Here is a 23739-nt window from a genome sequence, read left to right as displayed (position 1 = left end):
TTGTTGTGAACAATCCTCATTTTCGAACATTTGTATGAAATAACGAAATGGGCAAATATTGTTAAAATCTGTATGAATCAGAATGCACAAGTCTACCAGCTACTAACACCAACCCTGTTAGGAACTATGGTTATTTTATACCCTCATAAAATGACAAGTTCAGGCTATTTTTAACATTTCATTGATTATAGTTATTGGTTTTGTTAGATTTTGACTACATGGTCGATGTAGTATTATGTGCTATATTGTTGTTCAGCATATACTCTATGTTGCCTTCTTGCAAAATGTCATGTAAATCCTAAAATAAATTTGCAATACAATGTCAGAGTATTCTTGCAAGGTAGCGGTCGTATCCAATTAGATAGCAGTAACCATAAACCATAGCTGCCACAACCCTAATCTCATATTTATCAAATTTTATGTTTGCCTCATATAAATATCAATAAGAAATTATTTTTCATTCTAAATTGCAGCTTTGCCCTGATATAGTAATTAGAATCATTTTGCAGATGTGCGATGAGGTTGTAAGCAATCTCTAGAGCTTGAGACATATGTGGCATCTACTAGAAATTAATTTAGCACACATGATATGCTTTTACTAGCCTTACATGGACTGACACGCTTTTAATGCAATTTTCACTTTGCAGTCAGGGGAAATGAAGAACAAAATTGAATGCTCTGCCAGATTACCACTCCATGAGGTCCTAGAGAAGATAAAAATTAGGACCCACTTGCTCTCTCTCTCTCTCTCTCTTTATAAATATATATGGTTCCCACATGCATTCTCCATGCATTATAAATTACAATAATTTTGGGTTTAACTTGTGAAACTTCTTTAATCAATTAAAACAAGCAAGATATGTGTATTAAATTTCCACCTTATGTTTATATCATAGATGTATGTTTAATTGATATTCTAGTTTCGTCATAATATGAATACACAACTGCAATTAGTTGTATTATAGTTCATAGGAATCCACATTTTAAATAATATGCTAAGCTATGATATTTCATTATGATCTAAATTACATTTGTAAAACATATAAAGTGATCTTTTATCAAACTTAATTCATCATAATTTATTTTTAACTTAATTAACTCGAACCTACTTACTAAGCACTTGTGTGAGCGCTACAATTATTATATTTCCAGTTTGATTAATGTTATCCATTTTTTACTTTTATTCTCTCTTCAGCTTTATTGATTTAGACATTAGCAAGCATGAATACTTATTCATGTAAAATAACAGCAAATAATTATGTCCTAATCTGATTTCTGCCCAGCCTAGGAATGTATCATAATCGTTTAAGTTAAACTTCCGACCTATGTTTATGTAAACTACATTTTAGAGTCTATATTGGGGGAGTACAATGCATTTTACTGCATGCATTTTTTAGGTATATAAATTCTGGTGTATGTGCTAGCTCCAAAACAAATAAACAGGTTACAGTATAAACATATGTTTAATAGATGCTTATTGCATAAATATTTAAAATACATAATTGAACATATAATTAGCTAAAAGAAGACAGTGCTCAAGCAATATGTAGATATAAAAATATATAATTTATTAACCCCATATACTAATACACACACTATAACACTACAGGTGGATATATACTTTACTTGGGCACCAGGGGGCTCTTCGTGTTCGTCTTTGTGCTCGTCTTCGAAAAAAAAAAAAATCTTCGTATTCCGCGAATATTTGCCTGTTCCTGTCTTCTCTTTGGGCAAATATTCGTGGACATTCTTCGTGTTCGGTTTTTCTTCGTTTTTTCCGGTTAAGGGGTTAATACGGGGTTAACGCGTACCGCAGGAGCTCTGGCGCCAGGAGTTTAAATGTCCGTATGAGCAACTCTATTGGTCGTCAGCAGGAGGCTCGTCTGCCAATGGTTACCCGGCAGATCCCACTGGTCTCCCTGTTCTATCAGTTAAATGTCCGTACGAACGACCAATAAAGTCGCTTGTACGGACATTTAACTGATAGAACAGGGAGACCAGTGGGATCTGCCAGGTAAGTTGCAGCATTGGGGTTAACTTTTTAACTTTCATTAGGGGTTAACTTTTAACTTTAGGCTCCTGGTGCACTTGTTGCACCATAAGGGGTTAAGGGGCCGTGCGAGTGAGCCTATTGGCCGCTTGCACGGCCCTTTAACCTACGGATTTCCACTCCCGTTATCTAATGCAGCATCGAAGGGGTTAACGAGAGCGGAAATCCATAGGTTCGCTGTCAGGAGTTACAAAGGCCGTGCGAGTGAGCCTATTGGTCACCTGCAGGGTCCCTGTAGGCAACCAATAGGCTCATTCGCACTGCCCTGTAACCCGTGACTCCCTGTTCTATCAGTTAAATGTCCGTACGAACGACCAATAAAGTCGCTTGTACGGACATTTAACTGATAGAACAGGGAGACCAGTGGGATCTGCCAGGTAAGTTGCAGCATTGGGGTTAACTTTTTAACTTTCATTAGGGGTTAACTTTTAACTTTAGGCTCCTGGTGCACTTGTTGCACCTTATGGGGTTAAGGGGCCGTGCGAGTGAGCCTATTGGCTTGCACGGCCCTTTAACCTACGGATTTCCACTCCCATTATCTAACGCAGCATCGAAGGGGTTAACGGGAGCGGAAATCCATAGGTTCGCTGTCAGGAGTTACAAAGGCCGTGCGAGTGAGCCTATTGGTCACCTGCAGGGTCCCTGTAGGCAACCAATAGGGTCATTCGCACTGCCCTGTAACCCGTGACGGCGAACCTGCGGATTTCCACTTCCGTGAACTGCCATGATGCCGCTATGCCAAGGTAAGTTAGAAGGGGAAGGGACCGGGGAGAGTGGTAGACAAAGACGATCATGAAGATCTTCGTGGTGTGTGTCTTCGTCTTCACCTACGTTTTACCGCCGCTGTCTTCTCTTCGACGTGTCTTCGTAACGAACACGAAAACGCACTCTTCGTGTTCGTTTTCATGTTTGCCTGAAGACGAATGCACAAGTCTAATATATACATTTAAATGTGGCAAATAAGCAAACATAGAAGAAATTGGGTTGGGGCAAAAACATTTTCACACACACTAACAAACTAACACACAGCAACAAACTTACACATACTAACACAAACATGAACTAAGACATTACACACAGAGACATACTAACATACTTACAAACACATACAGTAACATACGTACACACACAGTATCATGCTTACACACCCACAGTTACATACTTACACTCATATACTTATACTCACTCATGTTCTCTCACATTCTCATTCACTCTCTCTGAATGTCTCCCTACCTTCTCTGCTGACCACTTCCATGTCCCTGTCCCCTTTGCACACAGCTCCATTTCTTCTCTTGTGTCTTCTTATTCTTCTGTCTTCGTTCTTCATCCACTGCTCCAAAAAGTCTTCTTTGTTCATCCCCTTTTCTGTGGACAACAAGACATGGCCTTCAAGTAAACTTCTGCAAAGGGGCAGATCTTGGGAGCACACCCTCTCCTCCAATCTTGGGAGAGGGTTTGCCTAGAAGCTCTGCCCTTTTGCAGATTCAGGGTTTTTTGCTGTTTACATGTAGCCATAGTTAGAGAAAAGTATAAAGCAAACAGATTCAGTGCAGCGTGTTACATGGCCAGGGTCATATTATCTCTCGCCGTCTTTCGTTGCTGATGTCTCATGAACACTATGGTCTTTTGACTTACTCCGTAACAACCTTCTCTAGAGGGAATAGGGTTATCAGTCTTGTATGACCCTTAGGAAAATTAACATGCAGGAGTTACTTACCTTAAATTAAGAGTCCCACTGGAATTTATCAGAAACACCGAAAAGAACAACTAATGTAAGGGATGATTTGAAAAAGGTGCGGAGCCTCAGGGAACACTCTTTCCCCCGTTCCTCCCATCAGGGGAGAGGGTGTGCCCATTCCTCTATTCAAAGGAGAGGGTGTGCCTGGAGCGACCGATCTTTGTAATGTGGGATCAGATCACTACTTTTCAGGACTGTCCCATGGAAATTAAAACAGTTGCGTGGCAGGACATTTCATGTCAAGTTACCTTATTTTCCATACGCTATCTATGAAGATTTCAGCCCCGTTTGTGCAAATTGCACATCAGCCTCTAGCAGCAGAGATTGTTTACAACTGTAGAAATTGCAGGTACAAATTACATACATGAAACATTTGCAAAAATGTTTGCGTATACAAAACGAAAATAGTCACAAGAACAGTAGTTAGGCAAGAATGCATGCTGCACAAAAAATGCTAGAGAGCAAAATTAAAACAAAACACCCCAAATGATATTGGGGTGTTTTTTAGAATTAGAATGTTTTTACCCTTCAAAAGCAAAAAGGAAAGTAAAATATTGTAATGGCTTTCCAATATAGAGCTTCAAAATTCTTTATATTTTTATTTTCTTAGTACATTATGGGGCCTACTGTTTGCCATAATTTATGAGCTAACAATATAATCTTGTATAAAGAGGTTAGGTTACCTCTCAAATGCATATGTATGGAATTACTTTTTCCAGGAATTATAAAACAGGACATGTAAAACATCATTTTATTTGTGGATACAGAAGGAAAATATATCCCAATAAAGTTTTGGACCTTATCCTAATAAAACTGGCTTTGTTTCAAAGTGACGAGCAACACATATAAAATATTATACACATTTGACTGTTCCTGTATTCATATGGTTCACAGATTTTGATGTGCAGTTTGCCTTTGAGATTTAACAAAAGCAAACAGATAATTATGCATCATTATTTTTCATTGTAACAGTAGTAGATGTCTAATTAGACCATAATGTAATTTAATGGAATATGTTGTATCAAGTTTATTGATTTGGGAGAGACATATTAAATGCAGATTGAGATATATTTAAAAGGGTCTACAAATAAGGTCTGCCTAAATGTAATTACAGCCCCATGCAGAACATTTTAATTCTCAACAGTCCTTGTGAAAAAAGAAACTTCAAATGTGGTAGAAGGTATCATGACTTGAAATTCATCTCTTAAGTGTTCTCATGATAAATAAAGTACAAACTAACAAACAGCAGGAAAAATATCTAACAAATAAGACCTTCCAGTTTGTGCACTTCTTAAAATTAAACAGAGCACCAGTATAATGCTTTTATCTATATTGATATTTCCTTCTGCGTATGACATGACTACGTGCAAAAGAACATACATGATCTTCATTTTCTAGAACCGTGCAACACATTTCTGAGTTTTTAGGTTTTCTTTCTTTCTGGCCTTCATGAGGCTTACACACATTAAAGCAAATCTTAAGCCCACAGGGAACCAAGCAAAATGAGAAACACTTCAAAAGGAACCTAATTTTTAATTTGTTATGCAGGCCACTTGCCCACGATGCTAGTGTCATGTGGGAGATGCAATGGAGATCTGACCAAACACAAAACATCCTATTGAATGTAATCGTATTTTTCTCAAATGCCAACACACATGTCCTTGATTCCAACTCACAAAATGAAATAGAACAGTTTAAAAGTAATAGAAATAATAATAATAATAATAATAATAATAAAAACAGGGGCACTTCAGACCCATTTTCAGCCAACAGTGGCGGAAAGTACAATCCTCCTCTCATCCCTCATTGTGTGTGCAGCAAAGTGGGGGTAATAAAGGAATACCCTGGGGATACAGAGATCCCATCCTGTCACACTTAAGTAAGGATACTTTAAAGGTAAGCAACCACACATAACATTTGGTGAGTGTGTATATTTTTAACTTTTCAAATGCTTATTCTCCTCGAGCATATAACTGTAAATTTCAAAGAAAAATATATAACACTAAATATGTTATATATCAGCATAGTGCTACAGAAGTCATCCACAGTGCCTCCAAAACAATTGTCACTGATGGGGGCAATAAGAAATAAGAGAATATTTGCATTAAATGGTTTGCCCAGCTTTTCGTTGGATGACACGTAGAATATTTAACAATGTAATAGTAATTATAAATTATTATAACGCAAGTCTACAGATGTTTTTTAGTGCTCCATTCAATTATGTTTCATCTCAGATGTGACACTTACCTTTTAGTGGATTACAAAATGGAACCTACTGTGAAAGTAAGACCCACTTATTTATAACCTGTAACAATAATAGAAGTGATAAGAATTGGTAATCTTATAAGTCATATACACAGCCCCTAGGTGTTCAAGTAGGTTACACAAGATAATAGGTGCATATTCATTAAAAAGAGTGGCCTTAGTGTCATTATGATTCCACTTGAATGTTTTCTTTCTCCACAAACTGCTATTCTTTAGTAGCTACTAAAAAGAAGCCCATCACAACGTTAACACCTTTCAACAATAACTAATGAGAATGTATGAAATTGAAAGGTGTGCTTGGAATTTATTAATAAAAAAACCCAAGAGCATACATATCTTCAATAACTATTTAGTCTTAGGTTCACCTTAATACAATAATACATTGTCCTGTTATACAGTAGTATGAATGCAAAATATCTTGTTACACAGTGTACTTTTTGGATACCCAAAAGCTGGTTCTGAGGGTTAGGTAGCTCCAATTATATTTTAATTTTTATGTATACCTATATTTTACACAATGATCATATAATGATTATATAATGAATATATAATGATCATTTTGGTTACATTTGTTTATATTCATAGTTATATATTATATGACCAAAAGTATGTGGATCCCTAACCATCATACCCATATGAGCTTGTTGGGCATCCAAAGCCATGGGCATTAATATAGAGTTTGCCCAACATTTGGAGCTGTAACAGTCTCCATTATTCTGGGAAGGCTTTCCACAAGATTTTAGAGTGTGACTGTGGGAATGTGTGCCCATTGAGCCAAAAGATCATTTGTGAGCTGAGGAACTGGTGTAAGACAAGAAGGGCTGGTTCGCAATCAGCGTTCCAATTCATCCCAAAGGTGTTCTATGGGATTAAGGTCAAGGCTGTGTGCATCCAGCTAAACCAAACTTGTTAAACCATGCCTTTGTGGCTCTTACTTTGTGCAGGTGCACAGTCATGCTGGAACAAGAAATGGCCTTCCCCAAAGTGCAAGCATACAATTGTCTAAAATGTCTTTGTACGCTGTTGAATTAAAAGTAACCTTCATTGGCCTAGCTTAAAGCCTGAAAAGCAACTCCAGACCATTATGCTCCTCCACCAAACTGTACAGTAGTCACTATGCATTCTGGTAGCTAGTGTTCTAAGCTCTATGTGCTTCAGCACTTCTTTGTGGTCGAGCTGTTCCTCCACTTCACAATAATATCACTTACAGTGGACAGGGTCAGATTTACCAGGGTAGAAATTTCACAAAGTTGTGGCAAAGGTGGCAGGGCCATGGCATTGCCAAATTTAAAGTCACTGAGCTCTTCAGTACAACCAATTTTGCCAATGTTTGCCAATGGAGAGGTTATGTGTGTGTTTGTGTGCTCATCCCTGCCTAGTTCTGGTTCAAAATATTGCCAGATGTAGGAAAAACACCCTGCCAATAAAACACATAAAAATGAACATCTTTTATAAATTACATACTGCACCTGATATAACAAGTTCAAGTACAGGCTAATAATTCACATGAAATCAAAATATATTTTTATAATGGTGAAGGGGAAATTGCAGCTCTCATGTTACAGTTCATTAATAGATTCCTTTATAATTTATCATCTAATAAATATCTATCTAAAATAATATCTTACATACCCAGGCTTTACTTAATACATTTCATTGTACTCGCTGTTGGAATATAATGAAAATAATAAAAAATGACATTTTTTTGTGGCTGGCCAACTTAAAAAATACGTACTGGTTAAATTGTACAACACATCTAGTTCATCTAACAACATGCTTAAATAACCATGTTAACTTTCCATTTAGATCATCACAGGATGTCTGTAACGTACCAGTATGGCCAGTGGATCTATCATGCAGAACTTGAAGGGATGTCGCCACCGGCTCCTCAAACCACAGGATGGCATCGGGAACATATACAGAGTAAAAAGGCAGGGTCTAAGATGTGTACACTCTGTGCGAATCCCGCTGTCCCACATAAAAACAATAATGCAAAAGAGAATAGTGGTGGTGTACTTCATTGGTTGATGGCAGAGGAGGCCCCTGCAGGCGACCAATAGAGTTGCTCGTATGGACATTTAAAATCCTGGCCAAAGCTGCTGCATAGTCTGTACCACATATTAACCCCTACAAAAAACTGCAAAAAACTAATTAAAAACGAACATGGAGAATGTACAGGAACAGGCGAATATTCGCGGAATACGAAGATTTCCACCCCACAAAGACGAACACGAAGAGTTGGCCGGCGCCCAAGTCTAATAGTCACTAGACTTTAGCACTCAGATTCGTACAAAATGCAAATTTACCGAATGTTGGTAAATTTGGTGATTCATACAAAGTCCTAAAAATGGGGCCAGACCCCCCCCCCATTGGTTGAAAATTAAGCAAATAGCTCTGAGCTTTTGTCCGAAATTTGTGGGTCCACATTCACTCACACATTCTTGCTCTTTAAATGTTTCCCTGCATTCTATGCCGACCACTTCCGCATCTTTTTATTGTTCATCTGCTATCTTCTCCCTTGTCTTCTCTCTTCTCCAGTCTATCTTCAATATTAAATCTGTTATCTTCTTTCTATGTCCACATCTCCGCAGACATCTTTATCTCTCCTCTTTTCTTTGATCTAATCCACTTCTCTTTCCATCTCTCCTCTTATTTCACTTTATCTCTTCATTTTTCCCTACCTCTCCCCCTCTCTTTATCACAATCTATTTTTTTACTTTATCTCCCTCATTTTCCCTTTCCTGCATCTCACTCCTTTCTTCCCATCTCTCCTCATTATTATATTTGGCACCCCCCCCATCTTCCCCTTTTCTTCTACTTGACAAGAAGTCCTATCATCACTACAAGGCATTTTGGTGATATCTCTGTTTTCTACATGTTTCTATTGGGAGTGGAGTCCATGTGGAGTATATTATAAGGAGTATTGTTTCTCCTATTTTTTTTGTTTGTTTTGTATATCTTTTTGTTGTGAGGGTCATTAAGATAGATTTTCTAACATCCTAACATTCCAATTCTTTATTATTTGCCTACAGTGCATAAAAATCCAGAAATACCTCCACATAGGCCCATTATAAGTGGTTTAGATTCCCTTACAGTTAGTTTCTTAGAGTTTGTAGATCACTATCTTCAACCTTATGACAAAAATGTTTGGCAAAGCACCGTGGACTTTCATTTCTGTCAGCTGGTATGTTCTTTTTTTACTATCATTTATTTTTTCTTCTTTTGTTATACTATTTGCATTTTTAATATGGGACCAAGAATCTAAATAAAGGAATTATTAGTCACACTGTTTGAGTGCCATTGTTTAACCCTTCAATTTGCTTAATGGTTGGAGTGGATACTCCATTTCAGCTTGAGCACCCGTGAGAGATTGTCTTACCCGTCCTGCAACATATTTATACATGGTCTGAGCTTGCTTTAGTTGCTTACAACTATTCCATATTAATGTCAAGTTATTTTCATGAGTAAAAAAAAAAGAATATTCCAATAACACATAATAACGAAGGATTATGGTTCAATTCAGTTGCAAGTGGTTAGGATTTAGAAGAAGCTCAATCGTATTGGAAAATAAATTCATTAGTCCAATCCAGAATCCAGTCAGGTCCTGGTTAATCTTCCATTCCATGTTGAATTAAGATACAAGAAATAATAATGAAAAGATGTTGTTATTTAAAGGGAATTATTTAATTTATATGTGCCCCAAGTCTTAAGATATTGTAGAATGGAAAGTGTGAAATCAAATCCATGAGAAAGAGATGCATGTTTATTTGCCAAACAAGTCATTGGCGTCTTGTTAAAACGGTTTCTTTTTCTTTATATAATGATTGCAGCTACATATCTTGGTGTGTGCTATTAAATTCGTATACAACAAAGAATAATATTCTTATGTTATTTGATTTGTAACAGCTGAAGTGGATTTGCAACTGTTATAGATATTGGTTTTGAATAATGTGTGAAATCTTTGTATATTTAATGCGGACATAATATTGCTGTCACTTTCAGTTTAAATGTATGCATCTCAGTTTTCTATAGCTATGCAGCTACCAGGAGATGCAATGTATCATAACAAAATACATAGAATAGAATATTTACTATAGCTTAAGTATTAACCCCTTCCGTACCGGCGTTCTCGTACTGCGTCTTCAAAACGATCACGTACACTGAATTGAGGGGGAGTGGCTGCTACGGATCACTGGGGACACCCAGCGGTCAGTAGCAGCCACCCCTCGTGATCCCAGCGCCCATAGCGACGCTGGATAACGCATCATCGATGACGTACCTGGTGCGTCCCAGTCTGTGGGTGACACCCAACCAGGAAGTACCAGGTATGTCACCGGTACGGAAGGGGTTAAGTGGAACTATTTGGAAATTACATATACACTGTAAAGTTGGTATAAGGTCTTCTGGTTTAAAATATATTGTCTTTATAAATAAAACGACAAGCCTGTTTTATGTCACAGTTGTGTTTATAACTAACCTAGAAATAGCTCACAAAGAAAATATGTGATTCCTTAAAAAAAGGAACCAAAAAAGGCCCCTGAATTTCATCCGAGCCGCATGGTCAGGAAACAATATTTGTTGCCCTAAAATGAATGCGGCACAAGCGAAACAAAAATTTAGTCTGAAGCCATTTTGCTAGCTATGAACATGTCTAATATAAATCATCACAAAAAACCTTATAAGAAAACACATAACACAACATATTGGATCAAACAGGTAATAGTCTTTTATTTTGTTGATATCCTAACAATATAACCAATATACCAAAACATCTAACAAACTCATTCACCTCCTCAAAGCTCCAATGCTACCACTACCGGAAATCAAATAACACTATATTTGTATCCCATCTCCCTGTTATCAATGATAACCATTAAACTTGCACACAAAGAAATCCCAAAACCCTCAGATCTTCCTTGATCTGCTTAAAAAATAATATTCTTTTTACCCACAACTGCTCTTGCCATATACCAAGAAAAAAACCATACCCATAGATATGACTCTAGATGCGAAATTAGGAAGACCCACCAAAGATTGAATTTTTTAACTGTTATTTTAGCAGCGCCCAACACCTCCTTACTAACCTAAGCTTAACAATTTTCTCCTCTGGCAAGCAAAAATTCATATTAGCTCTTTAAATTATTATACCGAGAAATTGTATTTTGTAGGTAAAACCATCTTCTCTTTAGCTAAAGGGATTCTAAAATGCTCTGATAATTCTAAAAAGGAGTTCAGCAGCAAATGCAATCATTACTACCTGCTCTTCCCATAAATAAAAAATCATCCAAGTAGTGAATAACAATCTAAACCGCCAACATTGTTTTTACAGCTCATGTCAAGAAAGGCAAAATCTTCAAAGTAAAAGCATGATACTGAACAGCCCATTGGCAAATATTTATCAAAATAAAAATGCTCCCTCAAACTAAAAACCTAATGATTTAAAGCATTCTGGATGTATTGGAAGCCGTGTAAACGCAGCCTCTATGTCTACTTTATCTAATAAAACATTTTTACCCAACTAATTAAAAACATCGTCAAAAGAAGTGTAAGAAACCAGAAAACTGTCTTTACATTTATCATCATTTAAAAGGTTTCTGTTTGAAAATGATAAATGATGTATCAACCTAAAAGATCCAGGCTCCTTCTTTGGCACTAAACCCAAGGGAGACAAATGGAAACAAACAAACAGAATTTCAGACCCAAGCTTATTTTCTTCTCAATTTTCAATTTAACTACTTTTTTATTATCTTCTAATGATTTTAAATTATTAATCAACGCAACCTTTTGCCTTCATATCCTAAACACATCCTTAAAACCTTACCATTAATTCAGCCATCAGTCTGTTTGGGTAATTGCCCAAAAAGAGGGACAGATTTAACACATTCTTTGACGTCATTGCCTTTTCGAACCTGCTCCTTTCCACCTTGCCCTCACTTACAAAAGCAACTGGAGGCAGGGTGATTACAGCGCAAACTGTACATTTCTATCTAAATTTACATGTATTAGGCCAATTACATCGTGAATTATTAAAAGACCAACAAATTCCTTTCTGGATTGCAGGTTTCAAATTGTCACTTTGAGGTCTATAATTACTAAAATGTCTCGGAGGTAGCATGACACTCACCCATGTACCCACATCCTTCATTCGCCATTTAACTCCTTGTGCACAATTATTTTCTAAATATCTCATCATAGGTAAACCATACTAAGCCACCAACATTTTTATATACTTCCAATGCTCTCCATATGCTTTTCACAGTATACACTTGAAAACATACGAAAAGTCTGCAATCAATTATTAAATGATCTAGGAACTGCATTCTATTTTCTTTATCTTTATCATAACAAAACACAGCCTCATTAGATTTTTCAATATTAATCATATTACACTCACCCCTTGCCATTCTAGCTCTGCCTTCTTCTTGAAACACATTCTCCAGCTGCCCAGATCTTGGTACTGCCGGTACTTGTCCCTTGACTCAGACCTCTCATTTACACCCCATATCCAGTCTGTCTCAAAAAACTGTTGTCTCCATCTTAAAAACATTGCCCTTGTTCATACCTTCATTATCTCCCGCCTTAACTATTCTAACTGCCTAAACTGGTTTCCCTCACCCCTCTACAATCCACCAGGGGCACAGCTGCCAGACTTAGCTTCCTCACTTATCACTTTCCTCACTCAACACCTTTCCCTCCATCAGTCTCTTCACTGGCTGCCTGAATACTTCCTGTCTCTTACTTTTAACACTCTTCATAGTAGTTTCCCTACTTATGTCTCCTCACTCTAAATATACTTGTAACTGGTATCTCCGCTTATCTAATAATCATGTTTTTTCCTCTCCCCTGATTTCTAGCTCTCGTGCACCCTTGCAAGATTTCCCCCTGCCTTCAGTGCTTCAAAATATCCCTCAAGACCCACTTCTTTAAGGAAGCCTACGAACTTTCCTCTTAACATCTCCTGCAATACTAATACTAGTGTGGCTGATCCATCACCAACAGTGGCACTTTTACCTCTTGCGTAATACACCCTAACTCCCTCTAGATTGGAAGCTCATTTGAGCAGGGCCCTCCTCACCTTTTGTTTCTCTAAGTCAAACTGTTATGTTATATATTACTTGTTATGTTCTGTTTACCCATTGTACACCATGGTGGTATATGATAGCGCTATATAAAACAATAATAATATTTTGTTGATTTCTTAAACAGACTATTCACAAATACAGAAGAAAATCATAATTGTCATTCAACAATTTCTAGAATATAGCCAAGCCCCACATACATAGATGTGCCAGGTTTTGGGATGTTACAGGATCTAATTAGGAATATGCAAACTTCCACTTTTTCAAAATTTTACTGATCAGTTTATTGGACTCATGACTCCATTGAGGCAACATTATGGTTCCATATCTAAAATTAACCCAAGAAAGCTATATATATTTTTGAAAACTAGACAACCAAGGGTATCTGCCTAGTGGCATGTGGTCATGTTTTATGAATCAGTTTTCACACCATTCAACACATCTAGCAACATCCCCCAGGTTCATCAATGTCCCACATACTTGGCTTTAACCAGTTTGTTAACATTATATGGTCTAAAATGAACATGTGAATTTAGTTTTTAAAACTTGAAATTTTAACCCAGGGGTTTACGGGGCCCATGTCTCATTTGAGCCAGTATCACGGTTGCATAATTAAATTTAACCCAAGAAATCTACATATTTGTGAAAACAAGACAACCCAGAGTATTTACCTTGGGGAAAATAGGCATGTTTTATCCTACTGTTATACCAACATCTTCCAAACTTGGTGGGGAAAAAAACTAAACATGCATTTTCTCAAAACATTTTCTCTGACTTGAGATGTGCATGAACATACCTCTAAATACAACATCTCCTAAGTTCAACAATGCCCCACATGCATGTGTTTGGCAAGGACATTATACAGTCTAAATTAGAACATGCAGAATTCTGGAATGTTTACTGCTCAATTTACTGTGCCTATGTCTCATTTGAGGCAGAATGGTGGTAACATCTATAGTGTCCATTGGTTGAAATAACATATTTGTGGAAAAAAAAGTACAACCCAGGGTATTTATCTAGGGTACATAAACATGTTTTATGCAGCCGTTTCCATACCAACATCTTCCAAAGTTGATGGTAAAAAATAGAATTTTTTCACCAAAATTTTGAATGTCACCATTTTATGTGCATGTACAAAACAACTCATAATTTGCATTCAGTAACATCAGCAAGCTCAGCAATGGGGGATTGTGATTTCTAAATTGCAACATGCACATTTCTGGTTTCAAGGTTGGAATTTATATCGGAGACACAATTTAGGGTATAAAATTTAGACTTATTTGATTTGAAAATAATTAACAAGGGGGTGAATCATGAATGTTATCAAGGATATCCCTCTGATGTTCTTCAGAGCCACTGATGGAATTGTCCACCTACCTAATTTTTGTCTGTTATTTCATTTTTATTTGGACAAAACATATAATCCAGGCCCATCTCTAACTACCTAGAACTAAAGTTCCCTGCTTAAAAAAACCCTAACCCCAAGCCCTGTAACGTTGGACTCAGGAAAGGAACCCAGTATGCAGGTACTTATGTAAAACAGATTTATTGAACCAAATTAGGAACAGGATAAGACAACAGCTATGTAGTATGTACCAACGCTATGTATGTTGCTGTGAAATAGTTAATAGCATAGTCCATATGTATATCAGGAAGTCAATGAACTCAGTGGAGTTATGGTTGCAGGGTGCAACTGGTTACAGCAGGTTGCAGGGTGCAGCTGGTTACAGCAGGTTGCAGGGTGCAGCTGGTTGCAGGGTGCAGCTGGTTGCAGCAGGTTGCAAGGTGCAGCTGGTTGCAGCAGGTTGCAGGGTACAGTTGGTTGCAGCTGGTTGCAAGGTGCAGCTGGTTGCACCAGGTTGCAGGGTGCAGCTGGTTATAGCAGGTTGCAGGGTGCAGCTGGTTACAGCAGGTTGCAAGGTGCAGCTGGTTGCAGCAGAGTGCAGCTGGTTACAGCAGGTTGCCTACAGAACAGCCAAGCACTGACGCGGGTACTCAGGTGAGGCGCTCCGTTGTGGGGCGACAAGCCCAATGAATATTAAACCTAAAAAACATAACAATTAAGGGTAAAACAAAAACATGAGTATTCACACTACTCATATGATCAGTGATAATTTTTTTAAAAATTATTAATTTTTTTTTTTTGCTTGTGTGTGATACTACACTGTCCTCTAGTCCCTCTCCAGCTCATGATGGAGAGGGGCAGATTACAGAGACAAAGAATGCTCCTTAGCATTGCTTCCGTGCACGTGATTGGTTAAAAAAAATCATGTCTGCAGAGGTACTCCAGATGGCCTGAAGCTGGTCTGCCTGCCATCTGGGCATCCAGCATCCACTGTGTATCTGGCAAATCCAAGAGTAGCACAGCAATGGAAGTGATCAAAACACAGCATAATACATTATGTCCTCAACATAATAGTATGTCTTGCGTTGCGAAAAGGTTTAGTATTTATTTACGTTATGCACTACCATACACTTCAATAACTGGGGGGCCACCGATGAAAAAAATGAGTTATGTTCAGCAATGTCCCTTAAGTAGAATATCCTGCATATTGAGTGATCATAAAGCAGGGCTCTAATGCCCTGCATAGCTGATCACAGTACAGTGATTAGCCTGCAAGTGGTGGTCATCGGAGGTCTGTAATAGACCATCTGGGAACTTTTTCCACTTTTTTTTCTGTGGTGTCAGCAATGCATTATCAGATTTAAAAAATGTAGATAATCATTTCACAGAAAAACGCTTTCACAGCAAATTATTTAAAACTGCAGTTTAAAATTTTAATAACCTCAAGTGTAAAATTTGCATGCAAATTACTACCCTAGACAAATCCTACAAAAAATTAAAGAATGTCCCCAAAGTATAAATAACTTTAAGTCTAATTTGAAATGTACACCATTTTTCCCCCCAAAGGGACAGAGTGAATAATGCTTATTATTTTCTTGACTATAAGAATATTTTAAATAAGATGATCATCAGAAATACCTAAAATTAAGTGCTGACCGTAGCTATAACATAAAAGTGGTAGAAATCATCAAATTTGCCTGACTTAATTTAAATTCCATCCTGCAAATTTACTATTGCATTTTGGCACTTGTGAATTAAAAAAGAGGAGAATGAAGATTCTTCAAGACATGATACTAATTTGATACTACTGACTGTGTACATTTAGATACAGAGTGCTTCACTGCAAAATATTTCCAAAAAAACTAAATAGATGTACAATACAAAAAGAACAAGATTTAGGCAACTGATTTTGTAAGTTAGTTATGCTAAAGGCTGTAAGTAATACAGTTCCAGTTTTAGGTATTGATTGGAGATTCCCTTCTACCTTTACACTGTCTCTGCTGAAACCACTTCCCTCGAAGTCATCCAGTTTATGTTTAGCATTATTAGATATATTGTTAAATACCGTATTGGCCCGAATATAGGCCGCACTTTTCCCCCCCACTTTAAGTCTTTAAAGTTGGGGTGCGGCCTATATTCGGGGTCTAGCGCCCGACGCCCAGGACATGCAGTCCCGGGCGCCGGGCAGGCAGCGGGGTTAGGATACAGATCCTCTGCAGCGGCTCAGACAGCCTCCCCTGCCAGCACTTTCCACGAGGGAAGTACCGGCACGAGAGGTTGTCTAAGCGCATCGCCGGTGAACGCCCCCCCCCCGACTTACCAGAGCAGACTCCCGAGTGTCTTGCGGGGCCGGCGGAAGACATCTACGCAATACGCGTATACAACTTCCGGTGCCAGCACTTCCGCTGAGTGCCAGCACCGGGAATTGTATACGCGATTTGCATAGATGTCCCCCTCCGGCCCCGCAAGATACCCGGGAGTCTGCTCTGGTAAGTCGGGGGGGGGACAGAGTGGCAGCATATCTCGGGGGGGGGCAGAGTGGCAGCATATCTCGGGGGGGAGGACAGAGTGGCAGCATATCTCGGGGGGGAGGACAGAGTGGCAGCATATCTCGGGGGGGACAGTGGCAGCATATCTCGGGGGGGGAGGACAGAGTGGCAGCATGTTTTTTTGGTGCTTTTTTAAAGAAAAAAACTTTTTCTTTAAAAAAGCACCAAACTTTTAGGGTGCGGCCTATATACGGGGGCGGCCTATATCCGAGCCAATACGGTATGTTCAATTATTCCAAATAGCATAGAAGTGAAATTTGGGAGTAGTCAACCTCAAATGTACAAATGAGCAACTAACACACCTGTTTACAGGCAACACTATAATTTAAAACCTTGTATAGCAAGCTCTCGGAATTATTCAATACTGGAATATCGATTAGGGCTGTTTACCAAAAATGCAAGCTATATTTAGAATGTTTTATGTTGATGTCATTTCAATTTATCCAAACGCTTGTCAGACGTTCATTAAAATATATGTAACATGTCATTGTTCAGTGAAATTGTATGTCAAGTGGGCTTTATTTAGAACTCCAAGAATACTTTCAATGCAAGCCATTCATTTAAGTGAAATCGCTTTTCTCGGAAAGCTCAAATGCATTAGTAATTATGTCAGAGGATTGAATGTATGGTTTGAATGTATGGTACATTTATGCACTTGATCTGGAACATATACTGTGTATATAACCTAACAATTGTTGTTACAGACCACTCTACATTCTGCATTTTGTGCTACCCAAGCTTTCTTATATAATATCCTAATCAAGTCCTTTTGTAATAAAACTGTAATAAAATGAGATGGACTGTTCTACTCAGTGGTGATAACTGAGTTTTCACTTACAATTGCCCCTTTCCCCTTTGATGGAACACTGGTATGTATGCGACATGCACATTTCACTGTGGCCCAGCACTTAAGTGTTTATCTAGATTTTGTTTTACAAATATATGGTCATAATAACATGTTTAACTTGATATACCGAATATCTAGATATAAAACATACAGAAAAATACAGTGTAAAACAATCTGCAACTTCTATTTAATTTTTAAATATTTATTTATTATTTACCATATAGAAGGTACATACATCACATAACACTGATATACAAATACATTAAGAATCAGTTGGTAGGTCTTCAAACAGCAATACATTAAAGGACAATGATTAACAATATAAGGTTCTGATAAGTAAAATATAACCTATAGATGTATCCTGATCATACCGCATACACATGATAACCGAACCTGAAGCATAAAGAATGTTTCAAGGCCATGGGGGCTGGGGAGGGCTGGCTGCCTACAGCCTGGGGGACAAGTTTAGTTAAGTGGCCCATTGCGCCACTGAATCAGCCCACCATCTATGCCCATCTTTTCCTAATTTTCTAATACAAGTTGATGTAATGTCATGGGATTGGGAGTACATGAGTACACTAAAAAAAGTCATCATACACAGGACGCCTGAAGCCACAATTTAACACAACTAATCCTTTTTAATAAAATATGCAGATTTAAATAGATTAAATAACACAAAACCTTCACATTTCTACTCACTGATTTCTGGGCCTAGAACATTTTGTGACTATAGTTCAATTTATTTCCTACAGAAAGTAAAGTGCCAGGAAACAGATCAAATACCCACCAGGACAGGCTCTGCCACACCGACACCCAAACACACACACCAGTATAGGCTCTGGCCCACCGACAGCCAAACACACACACACCAGGGCAGGCTCTGCCACACCAATATCCAAACACACACAACAGGACAGGCTCTGCCACACCCAAACACACACACTCCAGGACAGGCTCTGCCACACCGACACCCAAACACAGACACCAGGACAGGCTCTGACACACTGACACCCAGACACACATACCAGGACAGGCTCTGACACGTACTTGACGGGCTAAGCTACAACAATAATAAAAAAAAGTATTTTCCATACTGCTTTGTCGTTGACCCCCCTTTTAGTGTTTTTGCCCCTTTTGTGTAATGGCCCCAGTTGCTACCCTTGTGTAACAACGTGACTCTGCTGGTTTCCTGCTTGTCCTGGGTGGAATAAGAGATGCTGCTCGTACAGCAAGCAACGTACAGGTAAGTGGCAGGGCGACTGTGGAAGTGATCGCGGTGGGGTTGTGACCCCTGCGATCACGGTTAATGCAGGCTTTTGTCCCGCATTTAAGACAGCCATGGCGGTTGTGCGGCCTGGGGGGCAGATATGGTGTTACTCAGCAATTTCCATGGCAGAACTACAGGTGTTCAAGCTTTATGGTGTATTATATTTTTGTAGTAGAAAATGAAATCACATTAATTATGTCCATATCAACTATGCCCATATCACATTAATAGGAGAGTTGATCAATTATTTCATAAGATATAGAAATTTCAGGGCTTCTCTAAATTTAATTTTTTGCACCCTTTGTGACAATGGCTGTTTTAACATTTCTGCAGTGCTCGTGTTTAGCTGTAATTTTCTTCTTTCCCGTTTACTGAACCCACACAAGTTATATATTGTTTTTTTCAGGACAAGAAGGGCTCTCTGTCATTATTTTGTATTCAAAAATAGCTATAAAATATGCTGAAAAATTAAGAAAATATTGACTTTTTTTGACTTTTACTTGAAAATTTTTTTTACTCATCTATAAAACCTGCAAAGTACATTCTACTATTTGTCCTAAGTTTAGAAATACCCAATGTTTTTTCTGCATGTTATGGGGCAATAAGTACAAGTAGCGTTTTGCTATTTCAAATTTTTTTCAAATCTGGTGATTCTTCCCTATGTGCTATTTCGGGTATCTTTGAAGCTGGCCAATGCAATTTACCCCATCAAACCATATATTTTTGAAGACTAGACACTCCAGGGTATTTCAAATGATGGTATTTTAACTCTTTCTGTGCACTAATTCTACCAACAGCCTTTGTCAAAATTTGCAGTAGTATATGTTATAGTAGTACTTTACGTATAAATTTATAGCTTCTGGTATATGTCACTGTCACACAACACTCCAATATGTGTTTAGCAACATCTCCCGAGTACAGTGATACCACCCATGCATGGGTTTGCTTTGCTGTTTGGGGGCAAAAGGCCCATATTTGGGGCAGGACCATTTTTTCAATGTTGAACTTTTAACATTTGCCCATGCCCTATTTAGTATATCTTTGAGCCCTGGCAAATTCAGTGTGCCCTATAAAACCATATATGTTGAAAACTAGACACCCCAGGGTATTTCAAATGCTGATATTTTAATTCTTTGGATGCACACATTTTACTACCAGCCTTTGTCAAAGTTTGCAGTAGTATTTTTTGTGGGTATTTATCCCACACACATGTTGTACTTTAGGTATAAATTTACAGCTCTTGGTATATGTCCCACCCACACAAAAAAAAGAGAAAAAGATGAGCTACCCAGTAGAGCCCTGTGCGGGACGGCTCCCACCCGGCTCCCACCCGCTCCCACCTGCTCCCCCTGTTTTTAATCCCTCTCCCGTCCGCTCCCGCAATGTGGGTGTTCCGCTCCCGCCACATTTGTGGCCAATCCCGCCCGCTCCCGCCACATTTGTGGCCAATCACGCCCGCCTCCTTACCTGATTTCCCGTGCAGTCCCGCAAGGCTGCCCTCGAGCTGTTCCCTCACAGCGTCTCTTCTCTTGCTCTGCCCAGGAACAAGGCGGAGTCACAAGAAGTGACGTCACATCACAGGAAGTGACGTCACATCACGTGACTCCGTTTTGTTCCTGGGGGGAGCAAGATAGGAGACACTGTAAGGGAGCAGCGAGAAGGCAGCCTTGCGGGACTGCGCGGGATTACCGGGACCCGCAGTTACAGTGACTCACCGCCGGCTCCCGCCCGCAGCCCCAGCAAGACCGCCCGCAAGTTTTTTTAGCGGGACCTGCCTCCCAATGCAGTCCTCTACTACCCAGTACGGTCTCTAATATTAACTATGTACACCAGTGTTATAAACTGATTGAAACAAACTCGATACAATGTTAATATATGCACCTGTGTTACAAATTGGTAAAACAGACTGGCTGCTAGAGAAAAAGGCAGACACTCAAGCTGCAAAGGACTGCAAAGTAAGTGGACCCCAGCGAACAGTGTGCTGAACACATACAATAGTGAAATAGAAAAATCTAAATTGTCACAAAAATAACTAAACGAAGAAAACTCTATCTAAAAATCTGCTAAGCATGTTATAAAGAGCAATAATAAATACTAATAAACACACTAAAAAAAGAACAATTATGATGTACTAATGATGTGCTAAATAATGTATTAAAAATTATGTAGTGTATAATATAAACACTGCAGATAAGCTGAGTTCAAGTAATAAAGTGCAATCACTTCAATAATGTACACACTATAGGTAGACTTAAAAATACATTAATATTATAAAGTGCAAAATTTGCAATACTATATGTGCAATGATTTATGTGCACAACAGAATGATTTGAAAAATAAAACAGACTGAGAGAAAAAAAAACACTGGGCGTGCTATCAAGTGCAGTCAGCGGGAGCGGACGGCAGCGGGATTGAAAAAGCAGTCCCGCGCAGGTCTCTAGTGTGGTCATCCTTCCCCCTGTGTTAATTGGGACATTGTTGAACCCGGCCAATTCATTTTACCCCATCAAATCATACACTATTTAAAAGAAGAAACCCCATGGGCATTTAACGTGCCAGTTTTTTACCCCTTTCCATGCGAGAATTGTTTGAAGATAAAGCCCTGATTTTAGGACTGGCTCATAAAAATATTTGCTTTTTTTCCATTTTTGAAACTGGAAGGTTCCCCTGATGATAACTTCAGTGGGAATTATTTTTACATGTTGCCATTTTTTTTTTACATTTATTTTACAAATCACATTGTGATTAGAAAGCTGGGCTCCATTCACTAGCATGGTTGAGTGCAGTACCTGTATTCAACCTGCAAGAGGAGCCAGGGTTCTCAGGAGGGTCTGGAGAGACCCTCTTGGAAACTTTGCTAAATTCTTTATTTTTTTAAAGGAACCGCCGTCATCTTGCTAGTGGCAAAACCTCACAGTGGCAGTTGTGAATGCTCTCTGGAGTGGTCACATCGCGTCCTAGGGTAGGTGGTCAATGTCGCTGAATGCCTCGCTTTTGAGGCATTTCAGCGACACCATTGAAGTTTAGGATGTGATCGGACCGTCGATTGTCATCAAGGGGTTAAAGATATGCTTAAAGAAATCTAAACATTTTTTGTTTAATATGCCTCACACATTCACAATCCCACTATATGTGATACCTGGGTCCCTCTGTCTTACTACTTCTCCAGCAATTACTGGATGTAGTTTGTTGAAATTTAATAAGAAGAACAGGCACCATGTGTCATCGGTGTAACAATTTATAAAATGACTTTCCTAAACCTGTTCCAGGAATAAACCGAAACCTCCTTTGAAAATGATTGCATTTCCCTTTTCTCGACTGATGAAAGTAGGGAAACTTCTTGGCAATAGTGCTGTATGTTACAAGTGAATTGACACTTTAATAAGTGTGATGACCACAAGCTGGAAGCACAAACTTTTTTTTTTAACTAACTGCTGCCATCTTATTAATTTACCCAGTTATTATTTGTGATAATAGTTTTAAAGAATTGCACAGTTAACAATTTCTAGCGCTAGAGGCCCATGTACTATTTCCAAAAGAAAGCAGTTAAAATCGCCACGTATGTTACTTAGGTGTATAGTAGGATTCTAATCCTACTATTACACTGGGGAATTATGGGAAATGAGGAGGATGCAGATGTGATGTTACATCTGCCAAAGCTTAAAATGGAACATTAAATAATAATAATGACAACACCAGTGGTTTTTAGTGGTGGATTCAGTTATGGTTTTATTTCAAATAACTCTATAAGGCTAGGTTTCCACTTGGGTTTTTGTCCGGCGTTTTTTTCTTGATGAAAAACGCCAGGAAAACTGCCAAGAAAACGGCCGCTGCATTTACCTGCGTTCTGGCGTTTTTTCTGCAGTTTTTTCTGGCGTTTTAGCCTTTCTGTGGAAATTGCTTTTTTTGACCTTAGGCAGTTTTTCCAGCCTTTACAAGTTAGAAGTTTCACCCAGCTAAAAGGGATTAGGATAAATGGCAAGTATCTGCCCTCTCCTGATGTCATTTACTTGGTAGACCCTTTTGTCTCTTTTCTGTGGTTTGTAAGGCATGCTTTATTTCGAATGTCTGCTCCTCTGGGAAGATTGGCCCCAAATGATGGTGCAAATTGTTTGCTGTTGCTTTTGGCACGCAGGATCCGGTCGCGTATGTTTGTTTGTAATGGCATGTTTGTTCCAAATGGTGTAAAATTCAATATGAACCAGTCCAGGACTTTGTTTTGTGTGAAACTGTTTGTTTTCAGCCTATTTCTCGTAGGACACACAGATACTGGGTCCATCCTCTGCATTGTAACTGTGGAAAAAACGCCATAAAAAACGCCAAGGCAATAAACCCACATGGCTTTTTCATGGCGTTTTTTCTCTCCCATAGACTTCTATTGGAGAAAAAAAGCCAAGATTTCTTGCAAAAAACGCCAGAGTGTCAACATGCTGCAGTTTTGAAAAACTGCCACAGAGCCCAAAAAAGCAGAAAAACGCCAAAGAGGACTAAAAAAACGCCAAACAGAAAAACGCCAAGTGGAAATGGCATTTTGCGATTTCCTATTGAATTACAGCTAACATCTGGCTGCATGCGTTTTTCACAAAAAAACGCCAGGTG

The sequence above is a fragment of the Spea bombifrons genome, chromosome 3, assembly GCF_027358695.1.
Source record: "Spea bombifrons isolate aSpeBom1 chromosome 3, aSpeBom1.2.pri, whole genome shotgun sequence".
Lineage (NCBI taxonomy): Eukaryota > Metazoa > Chordata > Amphibia > Anura > Pelobatidae > Spea > Spea bombifrons.
Note: the sequence above shows the minus strand (reverse complement) of the source record.